The sequence below is a fragment of the Grammomys surdaster genome, unplaced genomic scaffold (assembly GCF_004785775.1).
Source record: "Grammomys surdaster isolate TR1022 unplaced genomic scaffold, NIH_TR_1.0 188, whole genome shotgun sequence".
Taxonomy (NCBI): Eukaryota; Metazoa; Chordata; class Mammalia; order Rodentia; family Muridae; genus Grammomys; species Grammomys surdaster.
Window position 1 is genome coordinate 15,049,919 of NW_021604633.1, and position 12,970 is coordinate 15,062,888.

At 42.0% G+C, this 12,970-nt stretch overlaps 1 pseudogene; it reads left to right on the plus strand.

Moving 5' to 3' along the window:
• The first annotated feature begins 1,165 nt into the window (after positions 1-1,165).
• Positions 1,166-2,916, plus strand: LOC114622377 (annotated as a pseudogene).
• The last annotated feature ends 10,054 nt before the right edge of the window (positions 2,917-12,970 follow it).

Here is a 12,970-nt window from a genome sequence, read left to right on the forward strand (position 1 = left end):
ATCCAGGATGGTTCACGGCTAAAGATTTAAAGATAAGAGGTTGTATCTTAACCTGCATGGAGGACAACAGAAGGATTTCACTCTGTGCTCCCATTGCTAGTGGTTAAAAGGATTTGTTTCAAATTAGTACTGAAGACAGATCACTTGGGCTCACCCTAAATAGACCTCCAAGAGGACCATGAAATATGCAATAGAGCACAGTAGAAAACTCAGGCTGTAACTTCCTCTAATGGAAGAAGTGAGCAAGCAACTCGAAGGCACTATGTATGATGAGAGAAAAGTGGACTTTGGGCCTTAGTGTGGGATCTTAGAAGAATGTGTAATGACATGTCTGGCCTTGGACTCCTTCTGTGTTCCTAGCTTCATACAACACATTCCTGCATCATTCAAGTAAGACTTCACTTCAACTACCTCCTTTGTACCCTTACAAGGGTCCATCATGGTGGCTAGTGACTGAGAAAGAAATGACTGGAGAAAAGTCTCACCTCTTCCCACCATAGGATATTTCAATTGGGAAGTGCTGACGGGTTTTTAGATATGGAGTTAAAGGATTTAATGACAAACAAAAGTGTGACCAGGGAAGTGGAAAACCCATTGAAACACTCACTCAGGGCCGAAACAGGTTCTTACCAGATCAGGGTGACTGATGAGTCCTAGAAGCCCACAGAGATCTCTTCTGTTTCCTCTATAGACCATATACACATTTAGGGATCTTGGGAAATGCTCAGAAATTGATAATCTACTCCTTTTTGATGGAAGTGTGTCACTGGCCCTTCCAAAGCTTTCTGCATGGTATCCATTCCTGGGGATTATATGGTATACATTTGAAACCTGAGCGGTGAATTCGTCTTTATTTCTAACTGTCTAGAGTGCAGGGGTACACACACACACACACACATACACACACACACACACACACACACACCAGTCTCCAAGTTTTAAATGCTGTTCTTTCTTTCAGAACCATGACTCTGTGGATGAGGCTGCATACTCCTTCCCCTCTTCTGTTTCTCTCTTGCTTATTCCAAAGATCTCTCTTCCCGTGTTCCAGATGCTCTTTCCTCTCTTTGTAGCTGCTTTACTTGAGTCTCCGTTCCCCAAGAGCCTTGTATAAGCCTCCATGAGCATTTGTCACAGGTGTGCAATCATTGTCTATACAAGCATGATGCCCGTCTGTCTGATGCCTAAAGTCACGATCATGTCTTATTTATCACGGTAACTGTCTTAGTAGACACTCTCCAAGTGTTTGATGAGTAAATGAAAACCATTTGTCCTTCGCTTTCACAAGTGGAAACAGAACATATATGCGGGAGTCCTGGCAGTCCCCTTAGCTTTCTATCAGAACCATGATGTATCTATTGATGTTTGCGATGCTGTGACATCCTAGAGGAAAGGTTCTAAGTATGTAATTGTGAGAGGTCAGATTTTTTTATAAATAACCAAGGCAGAATGTGGCCTCAAATAATTTTCCATTTTGTTTTGAAATACTTTTAATCTACAGGAGATGTCTGGGATAAAACAGTAAATCATACACACTGACTACCAGCTTTCCAGACCCTAGTTCCCCTCCCTAGCATGTAACCCTCCGAATGTCACTACCATACTGAGGTTTGCATATGTCACATCCTTAATTTTTTTTGTTTGTTTACTGATTACAACATATGAGTATGTCTGCAAATAAGATATAGCATTATTTTTGGTTTGAAAAGTTTAAAGGAATGATAATATCTTGTAGCTACAGCTTGTTCATTTGCTTAGTCCCTTGTCTTTGATATTGATTTGCTATATGTTATTAAAATATATGTAGCTTGATCACATAAGTACATTCCGATTCACAATAGAATTCCATTGAAGGAAATACCAAGTTTACCTATTCTCTTCTTGCCCAACCTTGGATTTATTTTCATTTACAACAGTGCAGTAGCATTCTTTTTCCAATCTCTATACAAAGGTGACATCGGTGAAGTATTTTCTCAGCTATATTTATTATGTTGATAAACCTTTTTAAAAAAATTTGTATGTACTTCTCTATCATTCCTGCCCTGCTTCCCAATGGCAGCTGAGTACAGGCACCCACATTTATGACTTTCTGGCATCTACAGTGCTAGGCTAGAAGGCTTGATGAACATGTAGCCCCACAGCCTCCTCTGCCAACCCTAGAACTACTAGATAAGGCACTATTTCTATCATGGTGTCTTCTGGCCCTAGCTCTCTTACACTGCTGAGGGGAAGAATGGAAATATTTGCTCAAAATAAAAGAAGGTCCAGATGATGTGCCCACAGACATAGCACCTCACTGTCTGTGAAGCTTCGAACCCCCCAACCCCTACCCCCAATACCCATACCCACCCCTGCTTTGTCCTGGTTCAGAAGCTGATGGACCAGGCTTCTCCAGCCATAATAGAGAACTGCACTGCCAAAGAAGTCTCCCTGTATGTCAGGAATAGTAATCAGGCTTCCCTGCATCTCTTTCAGATCAGCGAAGCAGAGCCCAGATGCTATGCACATGGGCAAGACACATCGGCAATGAGGCAGGACTTCATGCAGATTTCTGGCTCATGAAACTAGCTCCAGGGACCGTCTCCTCTTGCCTCCTGTCTATTTCCAGGCACTTCTCCCATCCTGATGCCCCAAATCAGTCTCCCCACAGTTTCTGAGGTGAAATCTGGAGCTGAAGGAAAAGGACAGGCACATGGTGCTGACAGCCATGGAGAACTAAGCAGAGAGCAAAGGCAACATCCCTTCCAGCTCAGGAGTGGCCTGTCATGAGGAGAAGGGTCTGGCCTCTGAGGATGATAGTGGGAACGGCAAGGACTTCAGCTGGTCAGTAAGACAACAGAGAGTACAGATGTCAAAGACAGCTCAGGGGCCTCTGACTCTGCTGGTCCAGAGCCTTTCCCGCCTGGCCTCATCTGATGTGCTTTTATAATAAATGGCACCCTGTAGCCTTGAGGAATGTGTGTGTGTGTGTGTGTGTGTGTGTGTGTGTGTGTGTGTGTGTAGTGTATGTATCTGTCGGTGTTTATATGTATATGTATATGTATATATGTGTCTATGTATTATGGGCGGAGCTTAATATGAAGTTTGAGTAAGTGGAAACTGTTACTACAAACTTCATCGGGCTTGTCTATCAAAACCTCAGAGGGAGTGGCTGTACCAGCACAGGTTTTCTTTTTCGAAGCTCTAAAGGTGAGAAGCCCAAGATATCCAGTTCCAGGGAGCGGGGGTCATCCGAGACTTCTTCTCTTGGCTTATATGTTCTTGTTCTTCACTGCGGTGTGGTCATATAATCTGTGTGTTCAGGGATTTGTACTCTCTATCCTTTTTCATATAAGAGCAGCACTCGCCTTCAAAGGGCATCACTCCAAATGCTGGCACACAGGAGATTAGGTTTGGATATCTGAAGTATCTGGGGTGGGAAACCACAAAGGTTCCACCCACATTCCACCTCATAATGAGAAAACAGTCGAGGACTCTGTGGCCAGATTTCAGACTGCCAGTGCCCTGGCATTGTAACAGGCATTTATGATCCTCTTCTGTGGGCAACGACATGGCACTGACTGCCAGAAGCCTACAAAAGCCCTTTCCTTTACAATAGCAAGCTCAGGCTTGAGGTCAAGGATCTTTAGGGCATTGCTCCATCACATTTTATCGGAGGCCAAAAGACAAATCCAGTAGAGACCTTCACTATTCTGCATGGGAGGTTTCTCTAAGACCTGAGCAAGCAGCATGCTCACCATACCAACGTCAACCTCCAGCCCCAGAAAAGACTCTGAAACATCTCCCACAATAGAATAGAAAAGGGAGAAATCTCTTTCTCTGGATTAGTGGCTCACTGGAGCCCATCTCTTTTCTACACTCTCACAGGTGATGATGGTGTTACCTTTCTATGGAGACCAGCACATGCCCTCCCTCCTGCAACTTCCCCTAATGTTTCTTCTAACTTCCTCTAATACTTCACTTCAAAGTCTATGATGCTTCTACTGGTGCCTGGCTCTACAAGCAACAAAACATATTTATCTTGCATCTAATAAATATTATAAAATTACTGCCTTTTCAGGTACTAATTAGTGTTCCCATGAATAGGGAGTACCTTTAATCCCAGGACTCAGGAGAAAGAGGCATGCAGATCTCTGGGAGTTCAAAGCAAGATTGATACACAAAAGTGAGTTTCAGGTCAGCCAGTGCTATAGAATCAGATGCTGTCACACACACACACACACACACACACACACACACACACACACACTCCACAAACATACATAAGCCACTTAGAAGAGAAGCCAACCACTATTAATTGTGCTCATGGATTCTCTGGGTAAGAAATTCAAATAGGGCACTCATGGTAACATATCTGACTTCCTCCATACTGGGACCTCAGCTTAGAAGCTTTGAACAGGGTTTGGAGAGATGGCTCAGCAGTTAAGATCACTAAACGCCCCTCCAGAGACTGTGTTCATTTCCCAGTACCGATATGGCAACTTACAAACATTTGTAACTTCCATTCCAAGGAATCTGATGCCGCCTTCTGGCATCTTTGGACACTATTCACACAAGTGCTATACAGACAAACATGCAGGTGAGACATCCGTACACATAAAATAAAGCTTTAAGCCGGGCGGTGGTGGCGTGTGCCTTTAATCCCAGCACTTGGGAGGCAGAGGCAGGCAGATTTCTGAGTTCGAGGCCAGCCTGGTCTACAGAGTGAGTTCCAGGACAGCCAGGGCTACACAGAGAAACCCTGTCTTGAAAAAAAAAACAAAACAAAAAAATAAAGCTTTAAAAAAAAAAGGGAAGCTTTGAACAGTAAAGCTTAGGATATAACTCAAAGACTAAATCGTCTGATACTTCATCAATCATATCTGGTGCATTTGTTGAGTGTTTGGAACTGGTCTTAACTAGGAGTGTCTGCAGACAAACTTGTGTGAATCTTTCCAGCATGGAGGCCTCTTTAAGGCTGAGTTTTTACATGGTAACTCCGGCTGCTAAGAACAAGTATCCCAGCAAGCAAGTTGCATGGTCTTTCGTGTCCTAGCATCATAGACTATATTTTTTATTAATTTATTTATTTGCTTAGCATTCCAATGTCAGCCCCCCTCCCAGTATGCCCTCACACAGATCCTTCCACCCACTTCCCCCTCCTCTTCTCTTCTGAGAAGGGAGAGCCCCCTCCCCCATCACACACACACACACACACACACACACACACACCTACTCATCAAGTCACTGTAGGAATAGGAACATCCTCTCCCACTGAAGCCAGACAAGATGGCCCAGTTATGGGAATCAGTTAGAGGAATGAGATCCATAAGCAGGAAACAGATTCAGGGTCAGCTCCTGTTCCAGTTGTTGGAGGACTTGCATGAAGATTAAGCTATACTTCTGCTACTTATGCACAGGGGGCCTGAGTCCAACCTATGCTATCTTTGGTTGGTGGTTCAGTCTCTGGGAGCCACCAAGGATGCAGGCTAGTTGACTCTCTTGGTTTTTCTGTGGAGTTCCTATCCTCTTCAGGTCCCTCAATCCTTTCCCCTACTCTTCCACAAGACTCCCTAAGCTCCAACTCACATTTGGCTATGAGTCTCTGCATCTTTTTCCATTGGCTGTTGTGGGCAGCCTCCCAGAGGACTATTATGCTAGGTTCCTGTCTCCAAGCCTAACAGGCTATCATCAAGACTGTTAGGGATTGGTTCTTGCCCATGGGGTGGGTCTCAGTCATTGGTTGGTCATTACCTTCGTCTCTGCTCTGTCTTTGTCCCTGCACATCCTATAGGTGGGCATGACACATTTGGGGTCAAAGGCATAGGCCATTTTATGTCACTTCTGCTGAGCTCTAGTGTCAAAACTTTCAAAAGCTGCCCACATTCAAGGAGAGAGTTAAGAGTTCAATTCTCAATGAGAACAGTATCAGAGACTGTGAGGTCAACAATCACTTGTCATCAAGTTTTCCATGCTGAGAAATGGAAGCCTTCTGAAATTTCTTTACTTAAATAGCACATACTTCTGTCTTGAATCACTGTATTTAAAGTATATTCAACTCTAATGAGTAGAGTAAGACACTGGTTTGGAATTCCAAGTGAACAATAAGTATCAGCCTGTGGCTGGGGAAACAGATCAAACACCTTTAAGAAGCACTGAAATTACATCTTGACTCAACATTAACCTCAATAAAAATGATATATTACTTGGGGAACAATTGTATTTAACCTCATGAAGTAAGATCAATGCAATTAAAACGACGATTCTCTTGAGGCTGCCATATGACTTGTGCTCTCTCTTCTCATGTGCTTGTAGTTGGGATACTTGAGCAGAGCAAAACTCTCAAAGCACTGTCTGTAATTTGGACCGGATAAATTTGATTGTCAGAATCTACTTTTTTTTTTCAAACCAAGAATCAGTATGCAAATGCTAAGCATAGGATGTTCCAGGTCTGTGTTACTCCTGTGGATGTAAAAGGTCACAGAACTTTCTTCTCTTAAATTATGTTTAAGAGTTTGGGACTGGGGAAAACACTGCTGTGAAGAATTTTAAGTATAATTTTACTATGTATATATTTTTACCTTTTAAAGAAAATATATCTAGTAGTTATCTTTTTAAATTTTTCTTTCAGGGAGAATTTCCAATGTTTTTCCCTTGTAAGTCATTAGACAGCATGGCCGTCTCACAGAAGTTTATATCTTCTGTAAACTTCTACCTAGAGCCTGTTTTATTCTCTGTAAAGGAAGAAGTTCAGAGAGAAAAATTTTAAAGCCACAGGTACATTTAAAAATTACTCTTATTGGATCCAAACCAATGAGCTAAACAATAAGATTCTTAAGACAAACAACCTAAGTTGGGTTTTGTCATTGCTGTTATTCTTGCTTTGTGTTTTAATCCTTCAATGAGTCTTCATACTTAGGAATTTTATCAGTGAAACTGAACATGGATTGTGTGGTCAGTAGGAGCTGTCTGGTAAGAGACAAACAAATTTAAAATTAGCAAGTGTAAGCACAAATGTTATATGTTCTATGAAACATTTTTTATAGATTATAAAATCTAATAATTTAACTCATATAGCCTATCCTTGCATTAGTTTATCTGATTTCACCTCAGATAAATAGTAATTCTCAATTTCATAAACAAGGGAAATTATGTTTCCAGCATCTTCACACAATTGGATTCAAAATTTAAAACTGGCTAGCCAAAAAAAAAAAAAAATTAATGACACTCCCCACAAAAAAAAAAAAAAAAAAAACAACCCAAAGCTGTGAATAAAAAAAGGAAATCCAGGGCATGCATACACTAGCTGGAAAATGATAGAACACATGAGTGGTTCCAGAAAGCTCTCTTCGGGCAAGGCAAAGACTTCCTGCTCCAGGGCCCAGGGGAGCCATTTCTAATTAATCACTTTCTCCTGCCAAGTCCCTGAGCAGCCTCCAGTGCTGAGCACCATGCTGCTTTTGCTTACTGTTTGGCACTGGCATGCAGTTGAAACCTATCTGCCATCTCCAGTGAAATGGCCCTAGTGAGCCAACAGTGAAGATGAAACCTTGGCATAACCTATGTGATTTAAAAAAAAAAAAAAAAAAAAAACAAGGTGTGCAGCAAATAGGATTTTCCAAGCAAAGCTGCCCTGAAACTGAGCCATGCTATAAACTACTGAGAACACTCCAGCAGGCTTGCAGAGGCAGTGCTGAGTACGGGTGAGCCACCGTGCTGTTGACTCTCCACTTGCTATAACACTCAGGATTTTTACACCTATCAAATAGGGAGTGTGGTAACTGTTTCTCCAGGTTGTTGTGAAGATTAATGGAGATAGAACATACTTTTTAAGAGATGACTGCTCACTGTCTGGTCCAGATCCCAGTCTTGTGACTTTTAGAGTCCACTTGAGGGAAGATCCTTGAACAGAGCTTGTGAGTGACTAGAAGGGCTGGAAAGGTTTTCTTTTAATTGTTAGTCACTTGTTACACGTAAGTGAAAAATTGTGTACTCCCATGTGACAGTGACCAACATAGTAGCAAATCAGTCACCCAAGGGAAATGTAGGCCAAAATAACACCAAAGAGGCCTGACATGGTGACAAGTATACCTGTAATCCAATCATTTAAGAGGCAGAGGTAGGAGAGTTGCTGAAAGGTCAAGGTCACTGTGATCTACACAATGAGTACCAGGAGAGCCTGGGCTACAAGAGAAAATCTGTCTCAAAAAAGAAATAATTTTAAAAGGATAACACAAAGGGCAGTTCCAGTCCACTGATGATTCCTAGTATTCACCCTGGTACTTATAAGCTGCCTCCTTCAATTAAGCAGAGCCTTTAAACTCACACAAGGTGGTCACCAAGAGGATGTTAGAGAGAATGACTCATTGCTTCAGGAAAGGAGCAGAGACATAAACAGCCTTCAGAAATTAGCTTTACTAGGAAAAAGTGCCTTGAGGTGGGAGGGCATTAGAAAGGGGACTACGTTGTAAAAACAACATAAGATCTTAAAAGAGAAGAAAGGCTTTCTTTGGGGGGTGGTTTGGGCATAAGAATGGCCCTCATAGGCTCATGTATTTGAATGAATAGTTATGAGGGAGCAGAACAGTTTGCTAGGATTAGATAGGTGATGTGACTTTGTGAACCGTGTCACTGGGGTTAAGCTTTGAGGTTTCAAGCCCATGCCATGCTCTATCTCTGTCTCCTCTCTCTCTCTCTCTCTCTCTCTCTCTCTCTCTCTCTCTCTCTCTCTCTCTCCTTTCTCTGTCTCTCTCTGTCTCTCTTTCTCTCTCTGTCTCTCTGTCTCTGTCTCTCTGTCTCTCTGTCTCATCTGTCTCTCTCTGTCTCTGTCTCTCTGTCTCTGTCTCTGTCTCTCTGTCTCTCTCTCCCTCTCTCTCCATTTCTTTCTCCTCTCCCCTCTCTCTCCTCTCTCCCCTCTTCTCCCTGTCTATAGATCAGTATGTAGTTCTCAGCTATTGCTCTAGTGCTGTGCCTGCCTGCTTGCTGTCATGTTCCCCACTATGATGGTCATGGAGTCACTCTTTGAAAGTGTAAACAAGCCTTAAATGCTGTTTGTCGTAAGTTACATTGGTTGTGGTGTCTCTTCATAGCAGAACACTGAATAATACATCATGTGATTTAGTCTGAGATAGTCTTGTGGCAAGGAGAATGGAGGACCCTGGTACTGGATAGTATCATAAATTAGGGTCTGTTACAAACCGTAGCACAGAACAGCTTTATATGTTTTTAATCCTGAGGCGAGAGCTCTAAGGAATGGGGGAGAAGGAGGGGAGGGGAGAAATATGGCTTGATTTCTTTAGGCTGTGAGATTTGGCCTTTTAGAGTGACCAGTGTCTTAAAGGGACAGATTTCTGATCTAACAGAGAGGAGGGATTGTTTGAGGCAGCCGGAGACCAAGCTCTGCACAGGTAAAGCTGCTTTCCTAGCAGTATAGAGAGGTGAGTAACATCTTTATTTTTAAGATATACTTTGGAACATGACAGATATTGAATATTGCTTTAGGTAATTAAAGGGTTAATGATCTTAAGGCCTCAGATGAAGTGAGAAACCTCAGACAGGAAAGTTGACTTGACTGATAAGGCCTGTGGTGTGGACTGTTAGGATCCAGGAAGCTCCTGACGGCAACAAACCAACAGAGGTTGATATCTACCACTTTAAGACTGCAAGAAAATGGGTCTGTAGATGGTATCATCCATCCCAGCCTTCTTCTGCCCTCCCAAGTTCTCTGTACCATGTCCACACAGTCTCTCTTTTCTCAAAGAGACCACTATCCTTCATTGTTCTGATTAAAGGACTATTTATTTCTGGAGAGGCTGGTTTATTTTTTTCTTTTGTTTCCACATGGGCTTAATCAATCCCAGCCTAAGCACAGTAATATAAAATTTGTGTTTTGTATACATTAATGAAATAAAATACAATGCAAATGGGACATTAGTGCTACATGCAAAATGACAGAAAGTATGAAAAATATCGTATATGGTGAAGACTGGAAGCTGGAAAGGAACTAAGGTGTAGAGGAAAAACAGGGAGGAGAATGGTAAATAACGAAGGGCAAGAATAAAGCTAGGCGTCTTATTCCAGAGCTCTGTCATGAACAAGAAGAGTAAACAGGGTTGTAAAGATTCACAGGGCTCGACTTGGTCATTCTCTACAATTACCGGACCACTTAACTCAATTGCTCGATTCCTTTAATTAATAAACAATTCACTCTTCACAGTTTAGTCCCTTTGACATTCAATTAGTGCTTCCAATCTGTAAAGGGTGAGTGCTATCAATCAAATTGGTACAGAAGCAGTGCTCATTTCCATGGAAACAGCACAGAGGTGGGTTCTCTCGTAGATGTCCACTCTAACTCTATTACCATTAGTCAAGCCAGATTTTCTTTCAGCTAATATTTGCTAACTACTTGCCGACCAGGCATCATGTTCCTCAGAGTCCAGCAGGCTTCCTTTTTAAAATAGGTACATGGGGAGGGGAGGTTATAAAACAGAGTTGGGGGGTCATATATTCTCCTTCATCTATTTCAGTGGTCCTACTGTAATACTCCTAGAACATAAGATAGATTGGTATAGAAAAGAATAGTACGTTTTTTAATTCAAAGTTTTATGTGGAACGGAAACCCTTAGATATGACACAAAGACTCAGAAAAACCTTGGTAGTCTTGACCCACTAACATCATTGGCCAATGATGTGCCAACAGATGAAACTTAACAGAATGGATAGATTTCTGCCACCTAGTGATGTAGCTACTAGCATCTATGGCAGTGTGAGCCATTGTCTTAGTTAAGGTTTCTATTGCTATGAAGAGATACCATGACCACAGCAATTCTTATAAAGGAAAACATTTATTTGGACTGGCTTACAGGCTTACAAGTTTAGTGGTTTAGTCCATTATCGTCATGGTGGGAAACACTGAAGTGTGTAGGCAGACATGGTGCTGGGGACCGAGAGGTCTACATCTGGATTAGCAGGCAGCTGTAAGGCACTGACTAGGCTTGGCTTGAGCATTTGAAATCTCACCCTCAGTGACACACTTCCTCTCAAAAGGTCACAACTACTCCAACAAGGCCACAAGTCCAAATCCTTTCAATTAATACCAGTCCCTATGAGCCTATGGGAGCTATTTTTATTCAAGCCACTATAGGAATTATCCACTATGCCTGGGTGATGTTGGCAGTCATATACAAGTGTAGAATATGCATATAGTATAGCACATGACCCTTCATAAGAAAGGACTGTACTCATGATTTGTGTATGTAACACACAGTACTCACCTAAAGTATGTTATAGAAACTAGAATTTAGCTTCTTCCAGGTAGAGGATAGAAGCTAGAACTCCTTTTTGCAAAACAATTCATATAACTGAGAGACGTCTGTCTTTCCCTTCTCTCTGAAAGACTCCCATCTGACCCACAGCTCCCCAAAGAGGCCAAAAATGTGCATGAACACACACACACATACACACACACACACACATTTTTACATGTTAGTATATGATTGCATGTGTTTGTAGGTCATGTCTGGTATATTCTTCAATAATGTTCCATGTAATTTTCTGCCTCAAACAAGGTAGAAAGGGTGTGCTATAGCTCTTGTATAGAGGTCAGAGGACAACTTTTGGAAGTTAATTCTCTTCTACCTTGTGAGCTTTGGGAATCAAACTCAAGTTGTTCAGCTTATAGCAAATGCTTTGACCTATTGAACCATCTACCTCCCCTCCACGCTAATTTTCTGAGACAGGGTCACTCACTGAACCTAGAGCTCACTAACTGGCTAGCCTGGCTAGCCAATGTGCTCCAGGGATCTGCTTCCTCATTCCTCAGTACTAAAATTACAGCCACATACCCCCATGCCCATCGTTCAAATGGGGGCTAAGAATTTGAACTCAGGTACTCAGACACCTTACGAACTGAGTCACCTCCCCAGCTCAAGATCATATACTTTTGTCAGATCACATTTCTATACAGCTTCCCATTCTTCAACAAATTTCAGTATGAAAACAGTTTTCTCTGGAGCTGTGGGTCTTCGTTTCTGAAGATTCTCATCGGTCAAAACTTTCGCTAAATAAATTTTGTATGCTTTCTCTTGTAAACCTTTTATTATAGCAATATTGGCTATATATGTTGAAGTTTTGGTGTATGGAGAAAGATTTCACCTCTTTCTGCCCTGTGGTACCTGTGGTAAATTGCAGGCAGACCCTGAGACTGGAATAGAGCCTTTGCTGGGATAGGAATCAGAGTAAGGCCCTGGGAATTGGAAGATGAAGAGCCTCTGTGAAATGTTGAGGAGTTTGGCAAGAAGGCAGTTTAAAAGATGGTCTTTACTGTGGCTATTGCAATAGAGAAAGCATTTCCCAAAGGAGATTATCTCAAATAGAGTCAAAATGTTTCATTACACAAATGAATAACTAAGAAATAGTCAAGGTGGTCCTGCCTAGAAATATGCTGAAGGGTGACCTGGTTTCTCTACCATGATGTCTGCCATAATGCTCCAAGCTCAGAATTTTAAGATAATACCATCGATGATTTTCAAGCCACTCAAGTGTTATAAACTGGGATGAGAGCAAATCAGATAAACACTGAGGATCTCTGATACCAACGGACCATTTGCTCTCATCCTCAGGTTTTGACTTGGCTTCTCACATGTTCTTCTTCTTGCTTTATGTCTTTCCTTCTACTGGATTCTCTGGATCCCAGTCTAATCATCCTAATCTAATTGGATGACTTGGTCTCTCTAGATCTTACCTTTTGCTGCAACTATACTAACTCCAAACAAGGTCAGCACCAGGATTTTACCCATGTTATTGAAAAGCATTATGTCCTTGGTCCCCTCCAGTCAACACCTTAGATGTCACACCTGGCCACAAGCCCTACACCATACACAGGTAGTCTAGAATGGACAATTTTTCCTGGCTAAGAGATGTCAGAAACCTCTGTACCAACTCAGCCTTCTCCCCACAGATAGGTTGCTCTATTACATGGGCAAGAGCTTGT